Genomic DNA, 7253 nt, shown 5'->3' on the forward strand with positions numbered 1-7253 from the left:
CAACCCCACCTACACTCCCAGTACTCCCCCTAACCGAAACCTTTTCACATTCATCCTCTAGAGTTTAGACGATCGTTTCGAACTAGAATTACCGAGGATTCGTCGATAATGCGAGCTATACTTAATTAAGCGTTTCGATTAAGAAATATTTATTCGACTCATGGCTAAAAGAAAAGAAAAAGTACCCGATCGAAAGATTAATGGTAAATCCAACTAGCGTCTAGCTGTAAACGTAACTACTACTGCTACTACCTATCGCTACTACTGATAACTACTACCTACTATTATTACCGCTACTACTTAATGCTACTACTACGACTATTATTATTATTATTGCTACTGTACCGCTATTACTACCGATGCTACTATTTACCCAGTACTATTATTGTCAGTACTAAATATTATTTAACGTTTAACTGGAGACTCTAGGCTGTAAGAGCGAATTCGCCCGTTGAGATAAAAGGGCCCGCGGGTCCACGTACACGGGGCGGATCCTATCGATACTTACTATCTCGGCCATTCGCCATGATTTTCGAACAGACGATTTCGTAATCTTAAATTTGATATTATTTTTGGAAAAAAAAAAATAAATAATTTTAGCGTCTTTTCGAAAAACGTATTTCGTACAAGCTGGTTGCAATCGCGCATGTCACCGATGTGTATGTATTTTTTTGGGTATTTTTTTTTTTTTTTCAAAAATTTGTAAGCGGTGTAGATATTATTCGGGACGCTTGTCAAAAATACGTGCGGCTATCGCCATTGGTTTTTTTTTTTTTTTTGGATTTTGGAAAGTTCGTTGTAATACGATCGAATGGTTTTCACTCAAAATCGAAAATGACGCGGCTCAACGGCAATCGTCTGATCGAAATGTGACTCTCATCAAAAGGAAAGATTAATAGTACATACTTAGCTGTACGTATAGTGCAATACGTAATACCTATACGAGATTACCGCGTTAATGTCGCTACGTCATGATTTACGAGTAAACGTTTACGTAACCCATTGGACTGTGCATTACCGTGGTAATACGGATGTTACTACCAATAACATCCGGATTATCTTAGACTGTGGTCGTGGGGCGATGCTACGCTCGGTCCGTATCGGCCGACGCGCTAATTACACTTCGATGATCGATAGTGCCAGACGTTAATGGGGCTCGTAGTGTAACGTCACTCTGACGTTTCACGCGTACCAATCAAAAGGCCGTAAAGAGAGGTCCGGATTCGAATAAATCCAGAATCCAGCGGGTGCCCGAGCGACGGTAACGAGAATTGTGAAAAACGTCTAAATCACCGAGAGCCCCCGTAGAGAACTCTAATGGAGCACTTCCGGTTGGTTATTTCGGTTTGAAAATATTTTTGCAAAACTTTCAAAACGAATTTCGCGACTTTAACGACAGTCGCGTACGATTTGACACGAACGCGGCGCGATGACTTTTGAAATTCCCGCCGTTAGCGATTATCGCGATGGCTCTTGGGTATTCGTCCACGTTCAACGCGAGACACGGGTTAAGAGTCTTTGAATGACTTCCGGTAAGTTAGCACGCGCTAACGTCACGTACTCTTACGAACCGTGGATAATGTTTCCGCGATAAGGTAAAGCTTTCCGCGTAGTATTTTTCTCTTTACTTTCACTTTATATCTTTATCGGCCATTTTATTCATATTTTTTTTTTTGAGATTTCATTTTTTTTACGTCGCTCCGCTCCCTACTCGGCAGTCATTTCGACCATTACGCACCGTACACAATGTGCGTAACGTTGGATTCTGGGTTCACGTCTGGACGTTAAAAACGGCGTTGCGCCAGTCACGGGCTCAGCCGAGCATCCTGCCTGCATTGACATTGTAAATAGAGGCATTTACTTTTACACGTATATTTTAAATAAGCGTATAGGCTTGATAATCGCGTGTGTCCAACCCGCCGTTTATTAATTAAACTATCCATTAATCGCTATAAACTGTCGTTCACCCACCTTCAATCCCCATTTGCGCAATCTCCTTGCTCGATATGATTTAACAACAGGAAATAAACACGTGACAAAAGAAAAATACACCCAAGCTATACACGAAAGACACGCGCACTCTAACGGCACCGAATCACCATCACACGATGACGTACGCTTTATCTCGAATGTAACGACGCATCGTCACCTTATCGCAAGTAACACGTGACACGTACCCCAACGCAAGTCCTAGAAAATAAAATCCCCGTCGGTAAATAAATTACATCCGACGTCTCTCGATGCGCATAAGTATTATTAAAGTCCTGTCATACGCAATAGCGATGTTCCTACTTTGCGTTTCTTTTTATACCTGAACGTTCGACTAGTGATAATGATAATGATTAAGAGAAATAAGAATAATAATAATGACAGATAAAAAAATAATAAACAAAAAATCCTTTTCTCGGCCGATAAGCATCTCGTTTCTCCGGCTGTTACTCTCCAAGGTAAACCTTAACGATAAGGCCATTGTGTTACCAGTGTCGGTGTATGTACATTGATATTGAATGCAAGAAAAACAGAGGATAGGGATCCTGTTGACTTTCTCACTCCCTCGAGGATCAACGACGGGAGTGACAGAGATAAGGAGAGCGGGTATTACGAGCGATAAGTGAATTACGTTAAATCAGGTAAAATTAAGAAATATTCAATTAGGACCGAATTCACGTTGAATTTCTTTTCTTTTCTTTTTTTTCCTTCCTTTACGTGAAGTCGGTCGTTCTTTGAACTTTCTCTTTTGTTTCGCCAAGTCTCGTTTCACAGTCGTCGGGTACAGTGTCTTTTTCACGTATTCGAACGGACTTTAATGGGAACGGAAATGTATGGTGCATTCTGTTTCTGTATAGTAAAATCCCTTAATGGATACTTCTCTCCACATAGCGTCGCTCGTACTCTCTTTATGGACTACTTTCTTTCTGCAGTGACGGTAATAGCATTGTCGGTGGAAATTCCATTAGCGAAACGCCCGGGCATCGTCGTTGACTCTCCCGTCGTGCCTTCAACTGCATTACGTCTTATTAATCGCCGAAGTTAATTGGACTCGGTCTGTCTTTGATATATTCCCGTGATAACGTATGGCAGTCCAGGGGGGGTTTCTACTGTTGTCTATAGCTATTTACTGCTATATATATATATATACTGGTAACGATACCCTGTGCATTTACTTGGCCGGATTAATGGTGGTAATTGATTAGTTTTCTTCTGCGGTGTGTGTACGTATAGGGACACTGCATGGGGCCTGTCTCTGGGTGCCTGTAGGTAATTTGTGTTGCGATCCAGTTGAACCGTCAACACGACTTTTAAAACCGCAAGCTGGTAAGAGATGCGGCTGGGACAAGAGGGTTAACGGCTGGCAAGATCGGTATGGTGGAATTTTTTTTTTATTTTCACGTTGGTCAAATGGTCAGGTGTCTATCGCGTGTTGCGTGAAATTTTTTGTAACCTTTTTTTTTTTTTTTGAAATTCATTCCTTCGCAATCCATTCGTTCTATGTCGACTTTTTATCTGTAGTGTTTACTAAAAAGTTGGAAAATCGTTCTCTTATGCGTTCTTATTATATTATTGTCCCGTGTCTCAATATACCACCACGAATTTTTCCACGGGGCTTCGACTCTATAGGTTAGTCCTTTATGGTCGATGAGATCGGCTGCTAAGCTAGACTTCCGAGAATGTGGCACGTTTACCAGTCGGGCCCGGGGCCGGGGGGGGATGTTGGCGTGGGATCCGAAACAGCAGACACACGCTGTACGTTGCTTTTCATTGTTATGACAGGCAGATATCGAACTTTGTCGAAAGAAAACGTCTCGCCAATCTTAAAACGTATTTTTCCAGCTTCCCGTAAAGTCGGCACCGTGTATCGGAATTAAGGTCATGAAATGTTCGTTTCGACTTAGATCAATTTTTTTTTGGTAACGATCGGAACTCGTCTTGACACGCTTACTCGACGTCACAGCTGGTGCTCTTCGGAGTGCGCGTTATACTTTTCAGTCTGACCCAACTCTGGCGATCCTGAATCACGCTACGCGTTGATACAAACAGCTGGTGTTATTGTAGGCGGACGCGAGCGTAACACGCGAGAAGAAGGTGGCACAATGGGCTCGGTCCGATAGGGAAGCTCTCATATCGATCTCTGACCCTTAACCAAGGCGCTGACAAAGCCTGCTACCAATTAACTGCCCTTTTCTTTTTGCTATTCGACGTTTATACGCTTGTAAGACGCGATTGTTCAGTTTGCCGTGTAACGTGGTGATGCCGGGTGGCAGACTGTATATAAAAGCAAGTACAGTACGTAAATAAATTTTTCCTTCTTTATCGTTCTCTTGTATTTCTTACACGAGCTTGTTTCTCGTACGATTTTCAAGGCGAAAAGAAAAAACGTATGTCGAAAGTCTACAATGAAAACCCGTTATAACTCTAGCGACTCGTACTTTGCTGTGAGCGGAGAAACGTTGGGAAAAAAAGTTTGTTAAGCTTCACAGATACGACATGGTACAGGCAGAGTCAAAAAGAAAGGGAAAAATTCACACAAAGCGCGCTCGTTTTTACGGAGCAAATATTACGTTATGAATTCAAATCGGATCGCATAACCCGCGGGGACGAATGGGACAAAGAGCATGAATTAAAAATGAATGTCAACCTAAAGGATAATCGCGGCCGCGTACGTTGGTAAAAAAAAAATGTTTGCATCTTTCAGTCCCTTTTTCTTTGTACGTTTCACAACGTTTGTACATACGTCCTACGTCAATCGTTGCCCGGTGCGTAAAGAGCCCCTGTTTTTTTTACCCAGAATTCCCTCTCGCTACTTCCACTCGGACTTCGTTGCATTCACGTTGGTATGAAATTTCCATGGAGGTTTCTGCGCATGCGCGAAACGAGTTCAAACGGGCGCGTGTTTGACATACATTCGTGGGACACGAGAGGCTTTGACCCTTTCTAGGGGTTTAATTGATACGGTACCTTAATTAATGATTGTCCTAGCTTCGGTCAACGATGGGTATAACTATATTTATCTGATAAGCGCCGAAGGACGCGGGGGGCTCTTGTAATGGAGATTTTCAGCATCAGCATGGTCCGTAACGAATGCTGCGCTTGTGAAACGTGTGTATCGACAGTATCATGTATATCTTGTAGGGTGCTTTGAAATTACATTAATTCGTTATGTAATATACGCGCACGTACATATACGTTATACATAGTGTACATACGTATCGTATTCGTAAATTAAGGAGAAACGCCCTTCAGCAATTACCTGGGAATTGCCTTACGTACTGAAGTGGCATTCGCGTTGGATGTCTAACCTAAGTGGTTCGTAGCTAATCAAATGTCAATAGTATTAACTTCTGTTTCATTGAGGATCACAGGTATTTGGAGGTTACGTCAGCCAATTCTTTTACGTACGCACTTCTTGCTGGCAAGTTGACTAATTGCTAGGACGGAAATGTTTAAAGAGGTTCGTGTTCGATTTATCAGTTTGAGGGTTTGTGTCGTCCTTTTTTTTTTTGCGTGCTACGTAATCTTTATCGGAAATTCTTTTTCGTTGTTTGGGTCTGGAAAGTTGGACGTTCGTGGAACACGGGACACGTGGGACTCGTAATGGAGGCGTATCGCGAAAGAGAATTGTGGCGAAATTGTTGAAGATGGCGCAATGTGAATTCCTTGGGGGTGGAATTGTGCTCGGAGAAAGGGCTCTACGGGTTTCTGTGATCTATACGGTGTATGATCGTGGTGCGCCTTGGAGGAGACTCCTTCAGAAATTCATTTGTTAGCTGTAACACGGGCACTTTGAGGCCTTTGTGAGAAATGGCTGTCTCTCCGGGAGAATATTGCGGAACACGCGAGTCTCCCTCTTCGCCCTTTATACCGTATCGGTTGATTGTTTCTCGTTGTCGTTGTTCGCAAATGCTTTGTAACCCAGTCGATAATTCTACCGTGCATTCTCTGCCTTGCCGACAGAGCCAGACACCTTTGTCTCGCTTGGGTTTATTCGTGCGCTCTCGCAGCTAGTTCAGCCCGACGGAGTTTAGACGGCGATATCCAAGTATTATTCCAAAATTGATGATTCTTGAACAATTTTTTGACACGCACATGTTTTTATATCTATTCGATGCCCAAGCACAGCTTTTGCTATGTAAATCAAAGAGCTTTTCTTAACACGTGAAATTTTCCGTTACTTCCAAAATATACGTCTTGGCAATTCGCAAATATGTAAAAAATTACCATGATTTTCGAAATAAACGAATTAAATTCATTAATCACCCGCATTAACTTGACGAAAATTCGCTCCTTATCAGTGTAATGCGAATTAATTAGTTAGTTAATTTACTTGGCTCTATTCATTATACGAAAATTTCAATTAAACCGTGTTTATATTTCGGTGGAATGAGGGAAACAACAAAGTGCCCTTAGTACGCGGGTATAACATTAATTGAATGAAAATATGAAATAATTCAGTGAATACGATATTTCCCAATAACTTCAGGCAGGTATGTCGTAATTAATTACGCGGGTGAACGATATTCAAAAGTCTCGGACATTAATTAGTCTCGATTGCGAAATTATATGAAACTCACGCCCGGCTAGTCATTTTAAAGGCGTACGCTCAAAGATGTAGATGCTTTCGAGCCTGCTTATACAGTCGTCACTTTGAATATCATCCGAAGTGGCTTTGAGTAAACTATCCGGTCCTATCGTGTTACGTGGATATTAGTCTGGGGGCGGATACAAGTGAGAGGGATAAAAAATGCTTTGATAAGGGAGGATCGTATGATCGAAACAAAGGGCGGGTAAGTGGCGGAGGGTGAAGATGAGTAAAAATTGTAATATCACGAGTAACCGAAGATGCTTGTTTTTCGTAGCTAATTCATTTAACACGAGGACCTGGAATTTGAGCGAAGCAATTTTTAAGTTTTCCCTGAAAATGCTAGTCACAGGGTATAGTGTTAGACGAAAATTACTCGTATGCTCTTTATGGGCATGAATGGGAAAAGGGTTCTCGACTTCTTAGGCTAAAAACATTATTACGGCGCGTGAATTAAACATGAGACGACAGGATATATCAATCTTTACTACCACGGCTTATATGTTTTAGGTAGATAGACGATAGAGAGGACTTAGGGGTAGTTTGCTTCGGAGTGTTTCCTCCTTTACCGGGTCGTCGGTATCTGTTGATATGAATCTAAAAATGTTTAAAGATAGTGGAGGCTAATATATATATATATATATATATATATATATATATATATATATATTTGTCA

General features: G+C 41.6%; 1 protein-coding gene across 3 annotated transcripts in view; it reads left to right on the forward strand.

Annotated features, from left to right (window-relative positions):
- LOC107263500 (protein abrupt) overlaps positions 1 to 7253 on the forward strand; it is a 57664-nt gene that overhangs the window by 24690 nt on the left and 25721 nt on the right. The gene's annotated exons all lie outside the window — the stretch shown is intronic.

This window comes from Cephus cinctus, unplaced genomic scaffold, assembly GCF_000341935.2.
Source record: "Cephus cinctus unplaced genomic scaffold, Ccin1 Ccin1_scaffold0153, whole genome shotgun sequence".
Classification (NCBI taxonomy): domain Eukaryota; kingdom Metazoa; phylum Arthropoda; class Insecta; order Hymenoptera; family Cephidae; genus Cephus; species Cephus cinctus.